We start from the raw sequence: 23,935 nt of genomic DNA, 5'->3' as shown, positions 1-23,935 counted from the left end.
TCGCTACGGGTGAGGAGAGCGGCTCGGTACGCCTCACCGCGCCGAGCTCCGTAAGACGCGCGAGGGCAGGCCGGCCGAGGACGGGACCGGCGGCGCGCGCAGCCCCTCGCGGCGCCCGGCAGCCCGCGCCGAGCGGCCCGACGTCCCGCGGCTCAAAGCGCCGCCGCGCGAAGCGCGAACCGGCCGCTCGGCGCCGCGCATGCGCCGCCCCGCCCCGCGCTGTGACGTCGCGCGTCGCCGCGGTCGGCAGGGAGGGCGTTCCGCCGCGTGCGGCGGGGAGCTCCCTTAGCGGCGCGCGAGCGCCAGCCTTCCGCCGCTCCCTCTCGCTCGCTCCCTCTCCCGGCCATGGCACGGCGCACGAGGCCCGAGGTGGAGCGGTACGTCGCCTCCGTGCAGGCCGCCGCCTCCTCTCCCAGAGCGGTGAGTGCTGCGGCCCGGCCGGCGCCGCCGGCGGCGCTCCCTCGGCCTTCCCTGGGCCGCGGTGGGGGCCGCTCCCCGCCCGCCCCGTCCCTCCGCCCCTCCCGCGGGTGCCGGGCCCGAGGGCGGGCTCCTCCGGCGGGGAGTCGAAGCCGAGGGAGGCTGCCGGCGGGCGGGCGCGGAGTCGCCTCCTCGGAAACGCGTTTCGCCGCAGCTGCGCGCCTCGGAAAGCCGCTGAGCCCTCGGCGGCTTCGGAAGGAGCCCAGCGGCGGGGCGGAGTTCGGCTCCCTCCCGTTCCGTGGGCACGGTCCCCGGGCTTCCGGCCTTCCCTCTCTCGAGGAGCCGGAATAGGGAACGCGTGCCGTTCGGCTTTGGGCTCGTTTGGCCGCTGTGCGGCTGCTGTTGCCGTGGGTGCGACGGCGTTGTGAAACGCCGGCAGGAAGAGAGGGAGAGGCGGGGGGAAATAGCTCTGCTGCCTGCGTTGGTGGCTGGGCAGCCGGGTGATCCCCTGCTCTCTGGAACGACTGGCTGTGGAGCGCGGTCGGTGATGGAAGTAGCTGCTGGTCTTCCTGTTGCGTTGATTTTGGAGAGGAGGGTTGTGCGAGGCTGCCGGCGTTTCTTTTGAAGTTCCTTTCCAGCCCCGTTTACGAGGAGGCGGGGCAGGCGAGAGAGGAAGGTGACAGAAGCATGGACAGGAGGAGCTTGATTTGTGGCATTTGTTTTCTTCTGCAACGTAGATAGGTTGCAAGAGAAACAGCTTGTATGTAGCTGACCCCATTCTCCTCTCTTTAGTCGGAAGTGTGCTTGTGAAAAGTAACAAGTGTGAGGACTTGCTTTGCTACTAACCTCAGTTTCGCTTTGGTAGCCTTTGCCAGTTACTGGGAAGAAATGTTATGTTCTTACTCCTGTGTCTTTCAAAAACAAAGCCCAGAGTACAAGGAGTGAACTGGAGCTGATAACTGTGAAGACACTTTCAGAAGTATTATGCACCCCTGGAAAGAAGGGTCTCCCTACTCAATTACTTCAAAAGTACTGTATATTTAAAATGTACCTTTTGGGTTTTTTTTCTTCAGAGATCGTTAAAAGGATTCTTTTTTGCTAAGCTGTACTTTGAGATAAAAGAATATGAACTTGCTAAGAGGTAATAAACGTTACGTATGTTGTTCTGTTCTTTAAAGTGTGATGGGAAAGCTAAATGAAGTAGAGTGGAGAAATGAAGACCGTTGTCATGCTGTTTTAAGGTAGCAGCAAATGGGAAATGTGGTGCCATTTAAATCTTCCTAAAACGGCAACTTAAAGCATGGGTAGTTACGTGGTGCTGTAAAAACCCATCCGGTAGAAATGTCTTTTATGCCATTGTGTTTGACCCTACCTGTAGGGAGGTGTGCTGCCTCCCTGGGGCAAGGGTCAGGGACATTGCTAGGAAACTTCCTGGTCTGATTGGCCCTTCTGATTATTACCCATTATTGATAGTTCAGGCTGGCAGCGATGAAGTCGCTGAGAGAAGCCTGAGGTCTATCAAGGAAGACTTCAGGGGACTGGGGCGGGTAGTTGAAGGAACGGGTGTGCAGGTGGTTTTTTCTTCCCTACCTTCAGTGGCAGGGAAGGATACCGACAGCATCCAAAAAACCCGCCTCATAAATAAATGGCTAAGAAGTTGGTGCAAGCACAGGAACTTCGGTTTTTTTGACCACAGGGCAATTTACTCTGCGCCTGGCATGATGGCTGCAGATGGAAGTAGCCTGTCTCCAAGGGGTAAGAGGATCCTAGCCCAGGAACTGGCAGGGCTCATTGAAAGGTGTTTAAACTAGGTATGAAGGGGGAAGGGGACAGAATGAGGGCCACTGGGGTTGAGCGGGTAGTTCGTGGCTCAAAACGGAGTTCGATGGGTGAAAAGGGTGGAGTTCAAAGGGATGGAGAGAGGCAGGGGGGTGCTGCTTCCCTAAAGTGTCTATACACTAATGCACGCAGCATGGGAAGTAAACAGGAAGAGTTGGAGATCTGTGTGCGGTCGCAAGGCCATGATCTCATTGCGATCACGGAGACGTGGTGGGACAGCTCGCATGACTGGAATGTTGTCATGGAGGGCTATGTGCTTTTTAGGAAAGATCGGCTGGCGAGGCGGGGTGGTGGAGTTGCTCTTTATGTGAGAGAGCAGCTAGAATGTATTGAACTCCACCTGGGGGAGGGTGATGTAGCAGTAGAGAGCTTGTGGGTGAGAATCAAGGGGCAGGCTGGTATGGGTGACACCGTTGTGGGTGTGTACTACAGGCCCCCTGATCAGGAGGAGGAGGTTGACGAGGCCTTCCACAAGCAACTGAAAGTAGCGTCGCAATCCCAGGCGCTAGTGCTTATGGGGGACTTCAATTATCCAGATATTTGCTGGAAAAGCAACGTGGCCAGGCACGCGCGGTCCAGACGGTTCCTGCAATGTGTCGAAGACAACTTTCTGATGCAGATGGTGGAGGAACCGATGAGGGGAGGGGTGTTACTGGACCTTATTCTCACAAATAAGGACGGGTTTGTTACGGAAGTAAAAGTTGGGGGTAGCTTGGGTTGTAGTGACCACGAGATGGTGGAGTTCAAGATCTTGAGTGGAAGGAGCAAAGCAAAAAGTAGGATTGCTACCCTCGACTTTAGGAGAGCCAACTTTGATCTCTTCCGGGACCTACTTGGAACTATCCCGTGGGTTAGGGTGTTAGAAGGTAAGGGGGCCTGTGAGAGCTGGTTGGCATTTAAACAGCTCTTCTTCCAAGCCCAGGATCGGTGCGTCCCTGTGAGCAAGAAATCAGGAAAGGGTGGCAGGAGACCTGTGTGGATGAGCAAGGAGCTCATGCGCAAACTCAAAGGGAAAAAGAAGGTCCATGAAATGTGGAAAAAGGGTCTGACCACTCGGGAAGAATATAGAAATGTTGTCAGGGCCTGCAGGGATGCGACGAGGAAGGCTAAAGCCCACCTGGAATTGAATCTAGCAAAGGTGGTAAAGGATAATAAAAAAGGCTTTTTTAAGTATGTTAACAGTAAAAGGAAGTCTAGGGAGAATGTAGGTCCCCTACTAAGTGAGGAGGGTGTTCTGGTAATGGGGGATGCTGAGAAGGCGGAGATACTGAACGCCTTCTTTGCTTCTGTCTTCAGTGAAAAAGCTCCCCCTCGGGAATCCCAGGCCCTGGTGGTTAGTGAGAAGGTCTGGGGAATGGAAGACTTCCCTTTAGTCAGGGAAGAGGCGGTCCGAGAGCGCCTAGGCAACACCAATGTTCATAAATCCATGGGACCCGATGGGGTGCATCCACGGGTGCTGAGGGAGCTGGCAGAGGTGATTGCTGAACCACTCTCTATCATCTTTGAGAGGTCTTGGAGAATGGGGGAGGTGCCTGAAGACTGGAGGATAGCCAATGTCACTCCGTTCTTCAAAAAGGGCAAGAAGGAAGATCCAGGTAATTACAGGCCAGTCAGCCTCACCTCTGTCCCTGGAAAGGTGATGGAGCAGCTTGTGCTGGATGCCATCTCCAGACAACTGGAAGAAAAGGAGGTTATTAGGAGTAGTCAGCACGGGTTCACCAGGGGGAGGTCGTGCTTGACCAACCTGGTAGCCTTCTATGATGTTGTCACTGGCTGGGTGGATGGGGGGAGAGCAGTGGATGTAGTCTACCTTGATTTCAGCAAGGCATTTGACACTGTCTCCCACGACATCCTTATAACGAAGCTGAGGAAGTGCGGGATAGATGAGTGGACAGTGAGGTGGGTTGAGAACTGGCTGACTGGCAGAGCACAGAGGGTCGTCGTTGGCGGTGCAGAGTCTGGTTGGAGACCTGTAACCAGCGGTGTTCCCCAGGGGTCGGTGCTGGGTCCGGTCCTGTTCAACATCTTCATCAATGACCTTGATGAGGGGATAGTGGCCACCCTCAGCAAGTTTGCTGATGATACGAAGTTGGGAGGATTGGCTGACACGCCCGAAGGCTGTGCTGCCATTCAGCGAGACCTGGACAGGCTGGAGAGCTGGGCAGTAAGAAACCAGATGAGGTTTAACAAAAGCAAGTGTAGAGTCTTGCACCTAGGGAGGAATAATTGCATGCACCGGTACAGGTTGGGGGATGACCTGCTGGAGAGGAGCTCTGCGGAGAGGGACCTGGGTGTCCTGGTGGACGACAGGTTGGCCATGAGCCAGCAGTGTGCACTTGTGGCCAAAAAGGCCAATGGCATTCTGGGGTGCATTAAAAAGAGCGTGGCCAGCAGGTCGAGGGAGGTGATCCTCCCCCTCTACTCTGCCCTGGTAAGGCCTCATCTGGAGTACTGTGTCCAGTTCTGGGCTCCTCAGTACAAAAAAGACAGGGATCTCTTGGAAAGAGTCCAGCGGAGAGCCACAAAGATGGTGAAGGGCCTGGAGCATCTCCCCTGTGAAGAAAGGCTAAGTGATCTGGGTCTGTTCAGCCTTGAGAAGAGAAGACTGAGAGGGGACCTGATCCAGGTCTATAAATATCTAAGGTGTGGGGGGCAAAGTGGCGAGGCCAGACTGTTTTCAGCAGTGTGCGGAGACAGGACAAGGGGAAACGGCCAGAAGCTGGAGCATAGGAAGTTCTGCACCAATGTGCGCAAGAACTTCTTTACGGTGAGCTGACGGAGCACTGGAACAGGCTGCCCAGGGAGGTTGTGGAGTCTCCTTCTCTGGAGATATTCAAGACCTGCCTGGACGCCTACCTGTGCGACCTGGTGTAGGGATCCTGCTTTGGCAGGGGGGTTGGGCTAGATGATCTCTGGAGGTCCCTTCCAACCCCTACGATTCTGTGATTCTGTGATTATGTGTTACGTCCTTCTTACAGTTCCTGTGAGCTACTGCTTTATTTAATGAAGGCCAGTGCTTGCAGGCAAATATGCAACATCTGTACGTGTAGCAATAATGTTGTGCCTTACTTGAAGATCTAGATCAAGCCCCTTGAACTAAATACAGCTAACTGTCCTGTATGACAGATTAAAGTCCCACGTTAGCTGCAAGGTGTGGGGGGACTTGTAATACTGAGGAATACTGATCCTTCTGGTTTTTCTTTCTTTCTTTATTTACTCTGTAGATATACATCTATTTATCTCAGTGTCCGAGAGAGAGATCCCAAAGCGCACAGGTTTCTGGGACAGATCTACGAGGCTCAGGATAACACGGAAAAAGCTTTTGGGTGTTACAAGGTAAGCACCTCACTTACCTCCCTGATGTCCTGCTTTATTCCTTTGTAAATGGACTTGATCTTTGTGCTTCCTGCTCTGATAGTCTTCTTCCCGCTGCCCTTTGGACTAAGAATCTTTGAGCCCTGTAGAATTCTGCAGTAGGCTGCTGCTGAAAGACTGGGCTGAGAGTGTTTTTCAGTTGCATTGTTTGTTTTCTTGTTAGCGGTGGGCTTTTTGTTTGTTTGTTTCCTCAGAGGTAGAGGGAATGGGGCAAATACAGTTCCGATTAGGTAAGCATATAAATGTGAACTTCACAGTCTGTGTTTCATTATTCGGGCACCGGGGAGGGAGAGGATACACACAAAAGTCTTGTTGCCAGCACAGTGACTGAGTGCCATCAGTCTTTGTGACTTAATTCTGTTTTCCGGAAGCCTCCGTATTAGGTTAGGCTAGAGATACCCCTGGTCTGGCTGTCTGAGTAGAGCAGCAGCGGGTGGTAGAGGAGCTGGTTTTGACATTGTTTCTCTTATGGTGTTCTGAATTCCAGCAGTTGTCTGGGTGTTACAAACCAATGGTGGCCTTCTTGAAAGGGAGGCTTTTCTTAAAGTAGTGAGAAAGTATTTATTGATAGTTCTAATTTGACTTGCTGGGTCTGTTTAATGGGGGACATGTTTGACATGTTTTCTTTCTTGTTCTACGTGGACTGCAAGATCAAGTTACTAGTAACCTTTTTTCTTACGTGTATGCATGGGGAAAACCAGCGTTCTGTGGAGCTGAATCCAATGCAGAAAGATCTTGTACTGAAGATTGCAGAGTTACTATGCAGTAACGACATCACTGATGGAAGAGCAGAGTACTGGGTTGAGAAAGCTGCCAGGCTCTTCCCTGGGAATCCTGCTGCTTACAGATTGAAGGTAAATTCCAGCTTCTGATCTCTGTTCTGTGCCTAGAAGAAACCTTAGTTGCGTCAAGCGATGGGAAAACCATGGTAGTAATATTATCCAAGAGGTCAAGATTAGATAGGTTAAGTATTGTCTCTATTACATGACTACACTGCTTTCTGGTTTTTTTTTGAGTTGAAAACTGTCAAGTGTAGGAGATGCTGTTATTCCCTAATACTGTGTAAATGCTTTCAGTCATACAATCTCACTTTTGTACAGGTGTTAGTTTTCTGGAGCACAACTGCAATTAAATCAAAGTCTTGAGAGGCTTGTGCTTTGGGATTTTTTGTGTGGTTATGTTATTTTATTTTTTTAGACAAGCTGTTCTGTATTGACGTGTGTCATCTTTGAACCAGGTGGTTTGACAGTCTTAACTTAGCATCTAACTTAGCATCTACAAGATGCAAACTCTAAAGCTTTGGGTTTTTTTTGTGTTTTTTTTTTTCCCTCACTTCTAAAATGTTTGTCAAACTCTCTGTAGCACCTACCAGCTTTCCAGAGCAGTTTGAGTAATGTAGCCTGTAATGGCAATGAGAAAACAGTCAGGTAACATAGTTGCTGAAGAGGCTCTCGTAGAGAATGAAATTTTAACGTGTTGCCTTCGTATGTGATAGGAGCAGTTACTGGAGCGTAAAGGCGAAGATGGCTGGAATCAGCTCATTGATATGATGCAAACTGAGCTCTATGCGAGACCAGACGATCCCTACCTTAACATCAGACTGGTTGCTCTCTACCGTTCAAATAAGAAATTAAGAGATTAATAAACAAATAAGAAATTAAGAAATTAAGAGATGCTGTGCTTCATTGTCAGGAGGCGGAGAAGAAAATACCTGTAGACTCCAGCTTGGAGTGGTGTTTGTGCGTCATAAAGACATTTGAGGTATTTAATCATGTTTTGATCCTGTCATAATCTCCCATGTCCTTGAAACCGGTGTTATTCTCTTAGTATCGTTACAATGGCAGCTAATTCTCAAGTGGCTTAACTCCTTTAAATGTAATGTCTGTGGAAACAGTGATTTATTTAGGATTTTCTTAAGCCTTAAAGCGTTGTTTAGTTTCTAGCTGAGGTATTAAGTTAGATACAGCAGCTCCATCAGGGAGGGAATTGCTGAGGCAAATAGTTCCTGGAACATTGCTGCTGAAGAATACGTTAACATCTCACCTGGGAAACTGGATTATGTAGCAAGAAGTTCTGGAGAAACTCTTGCCTTCATAGAAGGATGGCAGTTCCTCATTCTGTGATGAACTTGATTCTTTAGGAATATCTTGAATCAGTACGAGACTTGGAGGCTGATAGAAATAATTGGAGAGCTGTCAAGAAGGATCATCAGCTGGCCTATTCTAGCTTGGTTAAAATGACGCTTGCTTCTAGAGATGTTTGACAAAGCAGAGGGGCCCTTGAAAGGTACTCTCTTAACTGTTCTGCTTATTTAAAAAAAGAAAAAAAAAAAGAAAAAAATTGAATATTTTTTCTGGGTCACCGAACTTCTAGCAGGCATCATTTTCAGTGAGTAGCTGTTTTATGGATGGAAGAGGAGTTCCTCTGTACTAACTGCAAAGAGCAGATGTTGCTAGGCTTGATCCGCAAGCTGTGTCTGAGCTAAAGGCCTCAGAGAAGACTCAGCGATAGGGGTCTAGTATAAATCCTGGGAGACCAGGACTTGGTTGAAAATGAATCTTTTCTATGTTCCAGTTTTGATCGTGTGCTTCACTCTGTGAAGCCGTGTGCGAATGGACCTGATGAGCTGTCTCGTACCTTCCTTGAAATGAAAGGACACTTCTACATGCACGCTGGAACTTTCCTGCTGAAAACCGCCCAGAACAACGAGGCACAATGGAGAGATGCATGTGAACTCGCAGCATTGTGTTATCTGCAAAGTTTCCACGTAAGTCACTGTTCAGTTTGTGCCTGTAATTGTTGCAGTTCTTGAATGCTCTCACTGTATGTGCGCTGAACGCCTGCATTCCAAAAACTAACTACTGTTTTTGAGGCTGTCTCCTGGCCAAATCTTACCCTTCCATACTTGTTTAAAAGATTTCAAGTAGTGTGAAGAAAATCTCATCTGTTTCACTTGTCAGAAGTAAAGTGACTAAGGGCTAATGAGTGTGTTTCCTATAGGCTATTCCCTTCTCTGTAATGCAGCTAAAATAACTAGTATTAAGGTTAGTGGTATGGGGGGGAGGGGAATGACCTGAGTAGCTCTCATATACTAATTGCATAAGCAGCAGAGCTTGATCAAGCTTAATTCTTTGCTTTATGGAATAAAATCAGCTTTCCCTTTTGCACAAGTGCTTGCGTTCAAAACATCGCTTTCTCTTGTGCGCTCTTACAGCTATTTGCAATTGTTCAGTTACTCACCTTGTGTCCTTTTCAGGAAAGAAACAAGCTTGTTTCCTAACTTTTAAGACTAAATGAGGGTGAGTTGTTTTTTGTTGAGAAGAAGCTGTAGCAGTTCTTTTCTTTCTTTGCCAGATTCCTAAACCTAAGTCAAAACTAATAAGAGGAGATCGTGCTGGGCAAGATGCGCTGGAAATGTTGGCCTGTGACCAAAAAAGCCAGTCTGGTAATAAAAACTAAGAATTATAAATGTTCCATAGTTCCATTTTATGAGCAGTTAATGTCAGAGTTAATGGCTTGTTAAAGAGCACACTTGGTGTCTTGGAACATGCTATCAAACGTTCTGTATTTTGGCTACGTATGAAATACAAAAGAGCGGTTTGATCCTGACACGTAACGGGCTTTTTCTTTTTATTTCCAGGACATTAAGATAGAATTTAACTTTCAGTGTCTCCGAGTCTGCTGGTTTCTGCCTACTAATATACTATTTGTAAGCATTGCTAGTCCCAAGTATAAAAGAAAATATTGCTCCTTTCCTGTCGCTTTTGTTCCCTTCTTTGTTCCAACAGGTTTGGTGCATTTTTTTCTTTTTTTTTGGTGAAGCTGAGGTAGTTGTTTTCAGTCTTCATTATCCTGTGGGCTCTAGGTGAAAACGAAGAAAACACCGGGCATCAGGCTGAATTGTTCCTGAATAGAGGAGACTGACAGCTACTTATTTTGAAGACAATTGCAGTGTCGTTGTAATAAAAATACACAGTAATTCTGGAGAACTGGATTTGAAAATGCCTTGGGACTGCTGTCAGCCCATATGCTAAAAGGGTGACTTAATTATAGGGAGAGTGTAAGTTAGAAATTTGTAAATATCATAAGGGGAAGTCTGGATTCCCAGCCTAAAGCAGCAGGAACAACCCACTGCATCAAATATTGTTGTCCTTGTTTAAGTTGAGTGTTCTTATGTGACATTACGTTTTTCTAGGTCATATGTTGCTGAACTTAAGCCACGGCAAGGAAGACTTCTTGAAAGAGATTGTGGAAGCTTGCAAACAGAAGTGGTTTATTTACATTGTTTGAAAGCCTGTTTGGGAGTGGAGCTTCTAAAGAGAGGTCTTTTCTCGGCACAGATGATATGGGAGATGTCAGTCCCCAAGCACCAGAGCAGGGAGAACTGAGTAAATGCGATATTGGTAAGAGATGCTACTTAAACTCAACGTAAGCATGACTCTGTATTAGAGGTTCTTCAAGTGCTTCATTTGCCACAAAAGACAAGTGTCTGTAATAGCTGCTCATGGTTGCCCTACTCAGAGGGTGCTTTGCAAGAAGTTTCACTTTCAGCTGTAGCTGAGGGGCAGTATCATCATGCCAGGTTCTGAAGAATTTCTCACTTCTTGCTTCCACACTGTTGTCTTCAAGTCTGTTCTGACTCATTTCCAATTGAAGCTGGAAAGTGCTTGTATGCTGATGAGTGCTGATAGGAAGGCCCACATTATTTATGTGTAATCTATGAACACAGGTGACAGGCATAAAAATGAAATAATTCCAGGATGAATTGTGAACTAATGATATCTTCCCATTTTTTAGGCTTAACTTGATGATGAAGTCTGGCTTTGAATTTGAGTGTAACAGGAGTAGAATGATACCTTTCCTAAGGAGGACGCAGATCCTAGCTTCTTACAACCCTTGTTTTTGCATAGGTGCTGTTCGGATGCACAGTGGTAGTCTCCAGCACCTTGCATGGCTTGGCTTGCAGTGGAATTCCATGTCAGTGTTATTCCCACTGCGCAGATCATTACAACAACTTTTTCACTTGCCCCAAGAGACATCGAGACTGGAAACAGATGCTCCTGAGTCCATTTGCCTGTTGGACCTTGAAGTAAGCAAGCTTCCTAAGTTCTTAAATGCATTTAAATGCCTGTTTTTTGCTACCTAATACCTTCTGTTTGTTTGTTTTCACCAAAACAGTTTGTTTTTACTCGGGATGGTGTTCACTAGCAACTTAGAACTGCAAGAGAAGTTTAATACTCAGCGTGGCACACATCAACCTCTGTTCTTACCGTTGCTGCTGTGCAAACAGTTCTGTACTGAAGCAAAGATCCTGGTGGGATGCTGTTTGTGCTCTTATGCAGAAAAAAACAATGTAAGGCTGCTTCAGTTTGGAAATATTGGAACCAACCTTCTAGATGGCTTCTGAACTGATTCCCATAGGTTGCGTAAAACTAGTTCCTTTTGTTTGACATTGTTTAATCAATGAAAATTATATAAAGGAATATTATATAATTTAATAATATTAAGATGTTATAATAATGAAATAAGCAAGAGAGTTAGGTGCAGCGAGACAAAGAGAATAAATAGGAGGCTTACCTGTGTCATGGGCTTGCTCAGGAAACTCCAGTGGAGTGGATCTTCCAAAGAGAGACAGAGACAGAGAGAGAGAGAGATCCTTCCCCACTGGTAGTGAGCTCTTAAATGGGTCTAGGAGAGGTGGAGCCAGGCTCCACCCCTTCCTGCAGCACAGCTGAATTGCTTTCACCTGTGCTCCCAGGGCTGACTCATTGCTCGCCTCAGGTGACTAATCAGAGGTTCAGGCTGTGACTCAGCAGTTCCCATACAGACGTCCTTTAAACGTTAAATGTTTTTTGCTGTAGGGGTGTGAGATGCTGAAGAACTTTGTAAAAATGGGCTTTACATTTCTGACAGTGCATTTGTAAAGAAGAGCTAGCTTAGGATTGAAGCTGCTTGTTATGTTCATCAAACAAATGACGTGTGAACCGATGAAAAAGAGGGAATACTAATTGAGGAATATTTCTTTTGATATTCAGACCAGACTCGGCAACCAAACTGAAGCTTCTTGTACAGCACGGAGTAAGTACTGTGTGAGCCCTGGAGAAACACGGCCTTCAGCCTGCCTTAATTATACACTGGGCAAGAAGCCTGCAAAAAACAGTACGTTAAGATTATCTGTAAATAAGTATCATCTGTTTTTCTCTAATTTTGCAAACTTAATAAGACTAAACAAAATCAGATGAGAATCTAGTATTGAGAACTGCTGCTACTAATTTTGATGGGATGTCATGCAAGGCAGTTGCTCTAGTCAAATACTCTCTACCTCACTACTTTCTTAACAGCACAAGTAAAAGCAAAGTTGTTTTTTACCTGTGTGTTACTTTCTGTGACTCTATAGAGACACCTCCTGAAATATGTCCCACACGTCAGAGAAAAATTCTTGGAACTTGTCAAGAAAACAACTGCATCAGAGAAGAATAAGTATGAATAACACTCTACTTAAATATTCTGCGATAGTTTGAATTTCTCTTCTTCAACAGGGCATTAGCCTTAACTCCCACGACCAGAAAGAATATATTGGAAGAAGCGTCTACTACTGGAAGACAACTTTGCTTAGCTTGAGAACTATCAAAAAGCACAGAAGTATTCCTGAACCTGCATATCGTCTCTTCAGACATTTCCATAGTGTGGACATCCAGGTACTGAGGGATTATTCAAAGATGAGAGTAAGAGGGGTTGTATGTCACAGGCTTACATATGAATTGTTAGCTGGTTGGTTTGTTTTTTGTTTCATTTGGCTTTGTGTGTTGATGGGTGGTGGTTGGTTTTGTTTTTTTTGGGTTTTTTTGTCACTGTACTGCTAATACTCAGATTTGGTAGTATCTTTCTGTTGAACTTCTGAGTTTTAAAACACTCTGATTGGAAGATACTGAACTGCCTTAATACCACCTCCTATTTGACTACTGTATGGGAACTGCTGAGTCACTACAACTACTTACTAGATGCTTACAGTCACTGACTGTTCCAAGTGTCCTCACTGTGTCATGTGACTTGTCTTTTGCTTTGGTTGTAGGTCTTCCAGGTTGCAGCCTATGAAGAAGAGGCACGTGTAGTTTTTGCAATGCTGGATGCAGCTGAAGGCAAAACTGATGATGCTTTATTAGCGTTTGAAGCTATTAAGAATGTGGTTTCATACTGGAATCTTGCCACTGTAAGTTTGTAAATTGCATTACCTCAAAATGCTTTTCTATTACTTACGTTCCGACCGATTATTCCTAATCCATATGCTGTTACTTAGCTTTACCAAAGAAAGGCAGAAGAGGTTGAGAGTGATGATATGTTACCAGAAGAACGCAAAGCCTATCTTGTTAAAAGAAAGCATTACCTGATGAAGATCATTGATGAAAGCTCCTCTGACCCGTCAGTAGCTGACAAAGTAAGTAAAAGAATTAATGCTTGTGTGAGTTGTCGTCTTACGTTAATGTTAACAGATGTAGGGCTTTCCTGGGGGAACAAAAACAACAAAAAACACCCAGAATTTCTGTGCAGAAAGCCTTGCAAACTGTGCAGCCGTAGATCAGAGCACAGCCTCTTGCTCTGAGGAAGAATTGCGATCATGACTTGCATTTCAAATACATTTCTAGCTGCCGGTATCTGTTAAAGCTGTAACGGAAATGCTGAATGCAGTGATCCAGGAGCTTGGAGAGAATGGTGAAGAGGGAAGTCTTGCCTCCGGAAATATCTCACCAGCTGCACACGTGGAAGTAAAATATTCAATTCCATCACCTAAGAAGTTCTCTTTCTCGCCAACAAATACCTACCAGGTACATTAGCCGGTTACTCTTCTAGGGAAGTGTTACGTTTGTATAAAAAAATCCAAGTTCAATTAGTTTTTTTCTTTTCTTTCCAGTTTTCTCCTAAGACTCTCTCTCAGTGGGCAGAAGATCACAAGTCCTTACTTCAAAAGCTGTGTCAGCACGTGGAAGCTTTAACGGTAAGCAACTTGAGTCACTATATTCGATGCAGAATGGTTGATCTTTTTGTTCTGGTAAGTACTTTGTGACCCAAGCATTGAACTTCCCTTACCAGGCTACCTCTTAAAACTCAGTGAAGAGAACTGCTATAAACATCTGCTTAAAGTGAGTTCAAGAGTAAAACTTTGTTGCCTACAAACTCTGATTTGGTACTCAGATATGGGAAGTAATCCTGAGGATTGTGCGTGCAGAAAGTTGTGCTTTCTTCAGCTTAGCTTCTGTCATCTTTGTTCTGGGTTTATTTCTAGCTTCAGGGAACAGTCTTGGTTTCGTAAAGCATGGGAAGATCATAGGTTATTGCAGCACTTAACTCATCTTTTTTGTGTGTGTGTCTCAGACCTTGAACATGCTTTTAAATAGCAGAGGAGCGTAGGGATCGTTCCTTAGGTTTCCTCCAAATACCGATGTAATACGTTTACATGCTCTCAATTGAAACACTGTCTTTAATAGAATGAAATACGGGAAATGAAACGTAATAGTTCCAGTGTAAATGTATCATCTCACTGCTGGCCTGCTGGAAGCCATGAAACAGATACAGTGTCAGATAGTTATCGGAGAGCACAAAATCTTCATGAAGCTTAAGGGGGAAGCTTAAGGGGTAAGTTGATGCTGAATTTTTAATTGAACACTTAGCTAAACGGAGTAAGACTTCTTAAAATGTTTCTGCAGTGTTCTGAGATGAATGAGTAAAACTGGTCCCCTGGGAAAGTTCACTCAAGTCAGTAATCACAAAAACTGGATATAAGCTCCTTTCTTGGTGTTCCTTTTCAGTTGCTACCTCTGGCCCATCTGTTCACTGTAGCCAGTCACCTGCTTGTAACTCGCAGTATCTTCAAAGAACTGCTGCAACCAGTGTAACACCAACAAAGGTGAGGACATACGAATCCGCTCAAGCCATTTCTACTGATGTGGTGAACTGGTTTTGTTTCTGTGTGTAGCAGGATATAACTGCGGTTCCCTAGAGAGCGTTTACTAAACTTGAGGTCTGCTGGAGACAGGCAGAAAGTTCCGTAATCAGCTAAGCTTTGGGATATTGGGTTTGGGAGAAACAGCCAGCAAAGCATGTTTTTAACCTGCTAACATATGTCCTCTGCTCGTTGTCTGCAATGTTCTTTTCCCCAAAATAGTATGGGGGCTTGATTTTTTTTTTTTTTTTTTTTTTTTAATACTAAAGAAAAATGAGTCTATTCAGCTTACGCTTCTCCCCAGTCTGTATTTTCAGATACCACTCAAGTTTTGAACGTATGATTTTAGTTAAAACTGATTAGAGTTGAAATGTAATTTTACAGTACGCCTTGCTATTAAGAGTACATGTTGCATGGGCTTTAGCACCCTAATCCCTTTTCCTCCTTTTCCACAAGGAAGTAACGGTGCTTTTTCTTTAGGCACCTGTCTGTGGCATGGATGGACTTGCACCTCAGCAGCGTAGATATGCTCATCAACAAGCAATCCGCACGCCACCTCTGCGAAACACTTGTGCTGCTGTGTTTCCTCAAGACACATATGGCGCACCTTGGCATTTTGATGCTCCATCTGCTGGAATCATTTCGCCTCGTGGTGGTGGTGATCGCTACAACTACAGCCTTCCACAGGCAAGCACAAATCCACCACTGCCTGAACCAGGCTATTTCACAAAACGTGTGGTTTTAAAACCTCTAGAATCCAGTGTTAGTGCCGCACAGGACAAATTAGGATCTGCCTTTGCTAAAAAGGGAGGCCAGTGGAACTGTGACATCTGTTTAGTAAGAAATGAACCCACTGCCCCAAAATGTGTTACTTGCCAGAATACAAGCAAAATTAATTCAGAAGTATCTCTACAAGAATTTTCTTTGAAATTTGAAGGGAAAACATCAGCATGTACCTCTCAGAATCTTGCAGATGGTGAAGCAAAGCCTGCAGAGGAAGGATGTAATTTTTCAATGTGGATGCCTCTCGGTGGATTTAAATTTGGTATACAGGAGTCCAGTAAAAATACCGCTAAGAAAGATGATCCATCCAAAGAGTGTAAAACTGATTTGACAAACATGGATGAATAAGACAAAAATAAACTGCCTTCAAGTAGTGGAGTTACACTCCAGTCTGAAGAAACAGCAGACAGGGACAAGAGTGAGCACACCCGTGAGAAAGGCACGTTGGTAACATCTCATGTTTCTCGTACGAATGCAGCCAAAGCATCTCCTTGTGGTAACAACGCTGTAGCTGTGCTGGAGGAAGCTACCAGGGAGAGAAGCGACCTCGGCCATGGTGGTGATGCTTCTGATGCCACCGTAGAAGCTTTAGAGGTATCAAGCACCTCTGAAACGCCAGCAAAAACGGAGGTTTCTGCTCCAAAGTTTGTATTTAGATCTGAATTGTCAGGAGTGTTTTCAGTAACAAAGAGACATTCCCGTTTGGGAATACTTCAGCCCCCGGCTCCCTCTTTGGATTCAGCTTGAATCGTCCAAGAAAGAGCGATGAAGGAACTTCAGCATCTCGGAAAGCAGAGCAGGAAAAAGCAGGAGTAGCTGAACCCCCCCAAAAGCTGTAGTGCTGCTCAGAAACCTTGGGAGAGCGAGGCATCCCAGCCGGCTCCTTCGGCACAGGGTGGGCCCTCCAACTTCTCGTTTAAAATCCTGGAGAAAGGTGAGTGTTAATTGAACCAGTAATTTATTCAAGTGTGCAGCTCATTAGTCAGTCACTTGTTAATGCTGGTCATTGTGTATTACTTCTTCTGTCTTAATAGTATGTCATTTCTTTCAGTTCTAATGCACGTCTGTGAATCTTCAAATCCTAGACTTTCAACTTGAGTAAATATGAAGTTGTAGTTCTTTGCACGTAAGAACAGAAGCGTGCCTTATGCAGGACTCAGTGCAACTCTGTAGTGAGAAAGGGAGTTGTGGGTAGGATTTTGGAATCTGTCTGAGGCGTCAGAGTTGATCTTAGTGTTGCTTTTTTTGTAGGGAAGGAGTTTGGTACTGCTAGAACCAGGAGATGCTAATATTGTTTAAACAACGAGGCGTTGTTTAAAATGTCAGGGTGAAGTGCTGACAGTGCATTTTTTGTGTTGAGCTGGCAGTTATTGTGTTCAAGGCCTCGCTCTGACTGGTAACCTACGAGAACAGCAGTTGTGCTTAAGCTTCAACTCGAATTATCCCTTCAACTAGGAGGCATCCTTCTTGTCTGCTTCCATTCCTTTCCAGTAACTTCATATCTGTCGCTTGAGCCTTTGTTTGTCGTGGTTTTTCTTCTTGTACTTCCCAGAAGTGTTGTGAAATAAGCTCTATTCAGTCTCTGGTTAATATCATCTGGAGTTCCAAATGCTCAAAGTTCATCGGTAGCACACGCTGCTGCTGACTGCTTTCCGTTTCTTACTTTCTTTTTCAGTCCTTGGTTTTGCTTTTCCTCTGTAGATGATACCCATATGGCTCTTCTCTGTGGTTGTATTTTGTTTGGCATATGGCCATCAATAATTCTTGTAACAGTATGAAAATGCTGACCTGTTCTTGGTCTGAGACTTGAATTTCAAAAGGAAAGTGTATAGTGCTACTAGAACCAACAGACAACATTTACAATATGTTTACAATATTTAAATTGAGAAAAACTCTCATCTTCCATTTGGCCAGTCACTCTTTCTGAGGCTGTGAGTGTCTGTGTACTAATAAAAGGTGGCACGTATTGAGCTACCAGAAATATAAGTAAATGTCAAAGGAAGCTAGTATCTGTAGTGGCAGTTGCAAGATTGAAGTCTTCATTATTGCATGGAGGTTCTTTGATAGCAGCAGAAAACCCAAGTATGACGGATTTACAGTTCCTTGGTTATCCTGAATGAGTGTCTTTTTACATAATGATGTTATTTCAAAAGCTCTACATTTAAGATGTTCTGAGTATCGTTAGGTTACTTTATAATGTATGTGCCAAAAATGATCACGGAATTTAGCTGTCTTATCAGCTGTTTTCCACTAATTTCTGTGCTTTGCAGCAGACCCCCCAGTCAAACGTGAATGTGTTACTGCTTGGGAAACTAAATCTTCTGAGCAGAAGGCTAAAGGAGAAACTCCACAGGTCCCTTCTACGTCTGTCTGTGGCTTTAGTAGCAGTGCGGAGGATGCCAGTCCAGAAGGCTCTCAGAAAGAAGTAAAAACTCAAAGAAAAAGTACGAGTCAAGTCTTTACGAAAGTTTAGGCAATAAATTTGCAGTATTATTCTTAGACTATTTTCACTCAGTGAGAAATAAAGCGTCTGGCAGATTAGAAACTACTTGACTTCTTTGACTGTGTCTCAAGTCTGTTCTGGCACTGGAACTATGGTACTACTAAGAACTTAAGTTTCTCTGGGAGAGAAAGGAAACAGCTTTGCCTCCTAAAGTAGAAACAGCTTTGGCTAGTAGAATTCCTCCTAGCAGGTAGGTAAGAGTTAAGTGATTTCAGAGCAGTTTCCAAGGGAAATGGTGCTTGTTTTGGAATCGTACTGCTTCAAAGGTACTTCAGTCTCTTGTTGAGTCAAAGCTGTGTGTGTTTTGAGAGTGATGAAGAATGTCTGAAACCTTCCAACAACAATTCTTGTTTGTTTTTTTGTTTTTCCCCAATTGTTCACTTCCCTTAATCCCTGTTAGTTAGCTGCTCTGAAACATTAGTAGCACTATAGGAAAGTTGGAGACTGAGAACTTACTATCATGTTTTTACTGTACTGCTGTTGTAATTAAATGAAGAAATTTATCAATTTCTGGAAGGGAGGGAGGGGAGAGAGAAAATGTGGCTTTTTTGGAGGGAGTCGTTATTCTTAGTGTCCAGACTTAATGTAGTTTGAAGTTTGTATCTTAGGCTCTTATGGCTTATTTGCTTACTGTTTTATTAATCGTACTGACTCAGTCTCTACAAGTAAGGAAGAATTACATACTCCATCAACCAGTGAAGCAACAGCAACAGTATTTGTGCAGTCAGCTGCCAGCAGCGGAGAAGCAGAATCCACAGAAACTGCTCGCGTGTCAGAGAATTTACCAGGAGGTGGTGATACAGCTTTTTAGGAAGTAGAACAACGTGCTTGAAGAAGCCTGATGTAGCTTTGTAAGGCTTAACTCAGTTGTTCATGTCTGGATTTCGTGTTTAACCTTAGTATGCCTAATAAGAGGAGAAGCTTGCAATGACTGTAGTCTTCTAGTTTGGCTTCCTGTAAAGAATAGAACTTAATTGCAGGTTAGTATAATGACTAAGCAAGACTGATAGAGCACAAAAAAACAGTATGTAGTGTCCTTAAGTGGAACAGTTAATCTGATGAAGTCTGCAAAATGTTGTCTTCCTCTTTCTGCAATATCTTGTCTGCCTTTCCTCATCCGTTAATCATATTACGACGTCTGTTGTTTTCTTTCTTGCCTTGCCTGCTCTTTTTCTCCTTCAGAAATGCTTGTCTGTCACATGTTTCTCCAGTTCTTTCAAGCTTTTCTTTAACTGTGGAAGATGTGTTAATTGAAGGATGTTAAAAGGCAGTAATGTGCACATATAAAGTGAGGAGGATACGCAGCTGTGAGGCCTCCATTTATTATTTTCAGTTGATTCTTATTCTGATCAAATGCCAGTATTAAGTTACTTAGCAGCCTTCATAAGGGGAATACCTGGAATGCTAACAGTGCTGGGTTATCACTCAGCACATCATTCAGCAGACCTGAAATTTCACTGGGAAATATGCCGGCACACTTGATAGCTTAAAAATGAATTTCAAAGGCTGAAATCTGTTGGGCTCTCTCCTTTTGAGAAGGCAGGGCTGTTCGGTCACTTCAGTGCATGATGAGTATAGAGCTGTGGGTACAAAGCCACTGAAGAAAGGAAAACATTGAATAATTTTGGATTATGATGTCAGAATTGTAACAGTGTTGTTGGTGACAACAACTTCTGGGGAAATCACGCATTACTGTGCTGTGTTTTAGGTGGAGGTAGTCTGAAGAAGAAGATGAAGGAATTCCCTTCAAAGAGAGGGCGAAATTTTACAGTTGGGCCAGAGATGCTGCTCAGTGGAAGGAGCGCGGTGTTGGAGAGCTCAGGGTCCTCTTCCATACACAGAAGAAGTGTTACAGGATCCTTATGAGAAGGGACCAAGTTCTTGAGGTGTGTGCAAAGCATGTCATCGCTAAAGAAATGAACTTAGTGCCCTCTGAAACATCAAACAGTGTTTTAATTTGGACAGCTACAGGTGATGCTGGTTAGTCGGTTGAGTGGTTTTTACAGTTCTTTTCAGTATCTTCTGTAGTTTGTTTGGCTTTGTTTTACCCTGGAGATTATACAGAACAAAAGCTGCTGATCTCTGGCTGCAGTGACTAGAGCTAAGGAAATCTCGGATTTGTTTTCAGATGGTGAAGTGAAAGTAGAGCAATTTGGGGTCAGAGCTAAAGTTCAAGAACTGGCTAATTCTTTTGAGAGGAGATTTGGAGAATGCCAGCAAAGCTTGTCAGAGCTGCAGAAGGGCCACCTCTCTCTGGCAGCGGAGCTGTCAAAGGACACCAACCCTGTTGTTGTGTGTTTTGTTTCTGCCAGTGACGAACCTGTAGGACACACAACCACGGAGCTGCTTTCAAATATTGTCCCTCGAACAGCTGAAAATTTCAGGGCCCTGTGCACAGGGGAGAAAGGCTTGTGGGTTCAAGAATACCACATTTCACAGAATAGTTAGTGACTTCGATGTCAGGTAAGCTTAATGTGAAGGCTTTTCATTGAGAGAAAAACCCATCTGGGCTGCAGCACTCCATGAATCCTGCCTGAAAGTGGGCTTTTCCAGTTCTTGAATGTGGTGAGAGTAGCCGAAATCAGCAGGGCTGCAGTCAGCAGCGATGCCTCAAGCTTTCCCGACACTTCTAGAGACCATCGCATTTTATTCTTGGAAAGCTATGACTTCAAGGGAATGCCACAGACTTGCATGTTAGACTTCGTTTCGTTCATACCTGTTATCTGCCTGATCACTTCTCTTTGGCAGCTGTTTGATCTGTAGGCTCTTCAGAGCCGGGTGTCAGCCTTTGGCAGCAGCAGGAGGCGGAGCTCCCGACGTATTGCAGGCAGCGTTTGCGCTGCTCAGGGCCTTGGCTGCAGCGTGCGTGCAGAGAACAGCGTGAGTGTTTGGCATGGCTGTGCAGCAGAGAATATGAAACGGTAGTTTTCTCACTTCCTCAGTGCCTCCCAGCACAGGACTCTGTGGTAGATCAGAAATTGCTGTGCGTGTTGGATTTGCTGTTTAGCAAGTGCATTCTCCTGCTGTATCTCTGTGTGTCTTTGTATTCTGCTGTACTTTGACTGCAGGAGTTTTCTCGCAGGAGGGTCAGGGCCATCCAAACTCAGTTCTGTTGTGCTTTGAGTATGGAGCTCTTTCAAGCCTTGATTCTAGGCCTAGTGGAGTAGAAGCCAACACTGTGTGAACAACAGTTGAAAAGTGTCCTTTTCTAGAAGAGGAGCAAGGTGATGTAATTCTAGCGATTCAGTTGCAGGCTTCTTTTAACTTTGTGTAGCATGGCATTTTACATCCTGTTACTATGTTTCCTACAGGTGAGTTCGTTATTGGTTGCGTTACTAAAGCTGTGAACAACCACTGGAAGTGCTTCTGCTGTGATATCTGCCAACAAGTATTGGCAGGAGTTGGATTCGTCAAGAATAACGGCAGGTGGGTCTTCACCCTTCCTTCTATCACTGGTAATGATGAAAATGGAATGAAAGTTGGGAGGGATGGTTATGGTTCCTAAGGCTTTCCTGCTGAGATGGAGTAACCAAAGTGTCTTTTATGAGAAAAAGGTCTAAGAATGCATCACAAAACTGAGAGTGGATATCTTAAAATGTGTGCATAAAATATTAACTACTTGTCTACTTCGACACCGGATTTCCTGTCAAGTGTGTGTTGTACCTGGTGATGTTTCAGGATGAGTAGGATACACTGTGGTAGACACTTAAAAACAAATCAGATGCAGAAGTTTTGTCATTTTTAAATAGATTTTTATTTTCCCAACAGGGGTTCCCCAATTTGAGTCCAGTTTATCACCTTTTTCACTAATAAATGCGCTCATTTCAGTGGGATCCTTCATGGGTTTTTTTTTGTTTTTTTTTTTTTAAGTAAACTGTGTAGCCATTGATTTCATGCTTTTAATGCAATACACGTGGTTATGTAGAGACTTAGGGCCCGTTTTGCCATCCAGCTTCCAATCTAAATTTCTGAAGAGTCTGAGGGTAAACATGGGAGTGGGGCGGGATGAAAGACTGCAATTTTGCAGCACAGGGTGGTACCATAGGAAATAGGAAATCTGGGTGCAAATTTGCTTATAGCAGCGAAATGATTGACATTATTTTTCTAATACAAAGGGCAGAAAATTGGTTGTCTTCGGCTGCTTCAGTCATTATCTTGCCTATGTTCTTTGCTGTTAGTTGAGTTGCACAGTGTGTTTTTCTTTTCAGATTTCCTTCATCTCGTTTCATCAGCTTCTGCAGCTGCAGAATACATAGCTGCATGTTTTTACATCCCCCAGTGATGCATGGATGAGGGGGCATTGTAGGATATAACACACGTTAACTAGTTGTTTGCTTTTTAGTACAAAGGAAGCTATCATTTCATTATCATGGCAGAGGCTGATTTGAAGAACAACCTGTAGTGTTGTGTCAGCGGTATTGTCAGCTTATATTTTTCTTTCTCTGATGTTTGATATCACGGGGAAAATGCAGAGGAGTGCATTTTTCTTTCCTTCAATTACATTTAAGTAAATCTAAAAGAAACCTGTGCTAAGAGAGCCATAATGTAAGCCAGGCATGACTACAGCTTTCTAACCTGTTTGAGACAAGCTCCGTAGCTATTTTCATAGAGATTTGATGCATCCTACTTAGCAGGCTTTTCTCAGAATCAATCAAGCTTGTTTTAAAAAAAAATCATATTGAACTGTCGTATTTGATGCTGCTAAAGACATTATTATAGTATAAATCCTGTTACTGAAACAAGTGCTAAAAATTAAATGATCTCTACGGAAGCTCTCGAGTTGAAATTGTTCTATTCATGCTCTCAATTAATGAATTTTTGAACAGGAAGGAACTCACTGCTGATGCTCACAAACCAAAGAGAGAATAATTACATGGTTTACCTGCCGTGACAAAATGGGCGTCCCCATCTGTGGAGCACATAGAAGACCAGTTGAAGGACGTGTGGTGAACGCTATGGGCAAACAGTGGCACGTGGAGGTAAGCATCAGCTGACACGTTGTCTTTCACAAGTGTAAAGGTTAACGTACTTACCTGGAATATCGCTGATCAGCTTCCATGAAAGGGTTAGAAAAGTGTGCAGCAGTGATCAGCAAATGCATCTCCTAATCCCATTTTCAACCTTGATGTGCCTGACCTTCCACTGAGAAAAGACCTCTGCCTGCGGAGCTAAAATCAGGAGATGTCCCAGGAAGCATTGCGAGGTCCTTGCAGAAGAAAATGTCACCAAGTGAGAAGCAGGATATATGGAAAGGCAGTAAAGTTCTGTGACAAACGTAGTGCTAGTGGGCATTATAACGTTTCTATGGCTTCCAGTTACTTGCCACGTAAGTATCTCTAAAGCAGTTTAGGTGACAGTTCATATTTCAAGTCTCTGTACAAGATTTACTTCTTTATCTTCCATTTAAGTTATAAAGATAAGCAGTCTAGTCCTTTTGTTGTGAAAATATCCTGTAGCATGTACTTTCTTCACAAGATGCAGTGGTGCTGAAAATGTAATCTTTGTCATTAATAACGTATCAGAATCACTTCAGTGCATTTTTTTTTGTAACTTTTTCCAGGACCACTCAGACCCACATGAGAACTCCCTGGACCCTACCAGACCCTGCTGGGCCATTTCCAGATCAGCCCAGGGACTCCTCAGAGCTCTTGGGCCCATAGTGGGAACTTCCAGATCCTTCCATGGTGCCACAGGACCAACCCGGGGACTCCCTGGACATCCCAAGGTCACAGAATCACAGAATCGTAGGGGTTGGAAGGGACCTCCAGAGATCATCGAGTCCAACCCCCCTACCAAAGCAGGATCCCTACACCAGGTCCCTCTGGGATATCTCCAGACTCTTCTGGTTGAGTCCAGAAGATCCCCCTGGAGCCCCCAAACCTCTCTAGGATGTCTCATGCAGATCCTTCTGCATGATTCCAAGGGGGGATAAGAGGGGATAAAGGAGGGTGTGGGTGGGGTGAGAAAGGGGTCAGTGGGACTTTTTTGGGCTGGAAAGGGGGGTTGTGTGGAATCTAGGGGGGGAAGGTGTGAGTGAGTGGGACTGCTGTGGGGTGGAAAGGGGTTCTGGTGATGGAGGG

The 23,935-nt window shown here is 44.7% G+C and overlaps 1 pseudogene across 1 annotated transcript; it reads left to right on the top strand.

Moving 5' to 3' along the window:
* The first annotated feature begins 236 nt into the window (after window positions 1–236).
* Window positions 237–23,001, top strand: LOC149913411 (E3 SUMO-protein ligase RanBP2-like; annotated as a pseudogene). Its single transcript, XR_016461214.1, has 26 exons — window positions 237–420; window positions 1,491–1,558; window positions 5,481–5,592; window positions 6,333–6,485; window positions 7,127–7,254; window positions 7,290–7,392; window positions 7,772–7,917; window positions 8,206–8,398; window positions 8,986–9,076; window positions 9,827–10,034; window positions 10,542–10,737; window positions 10,810–10,984; window positions 11,667–11,790; window positions 12,171–12,329; window positions 12,704–12,841; window positions 12,929–13,066; window positions 13,275–13,454; window positions 13,541–13,624; window positions 14,115–14,262; window positions 14,436–14,533; window positions 15,050–16,286; window positions 17,623–18,045; window positions 18,512–18,706; window positions 19,564–21,079; window positions 21,167–21,281; window positions 22,682–23,001. The product of XR_016461214.1 is annotated as an E3 SUMO-protein ligase RanBP2-like (transcript).
* Window positions 23,002–23,935: the final 934 nt, after the last annotated feature.

The sequence above is a fragment of the Phasianus colchicus genome, chromosome 37 (assembly GCF_987193195.1).
Source record: "Phasianus colchicus chromosome 37, bPhaCol1.hap1.1, whole genome shotgun sequence".
Classification (NCBI taxonomy): domain Eukaryota; kingdom Metazoa; phylum Chordata; class Aves; order Galliformes; family Phasianidae; genus Phasianus; species Phasianus colchicus.
The sequence above is the reverse complement of the archived record's forward strand: the minus strand, read 5'-3'. Positions and strand labels throughout refer to the sequence as shown.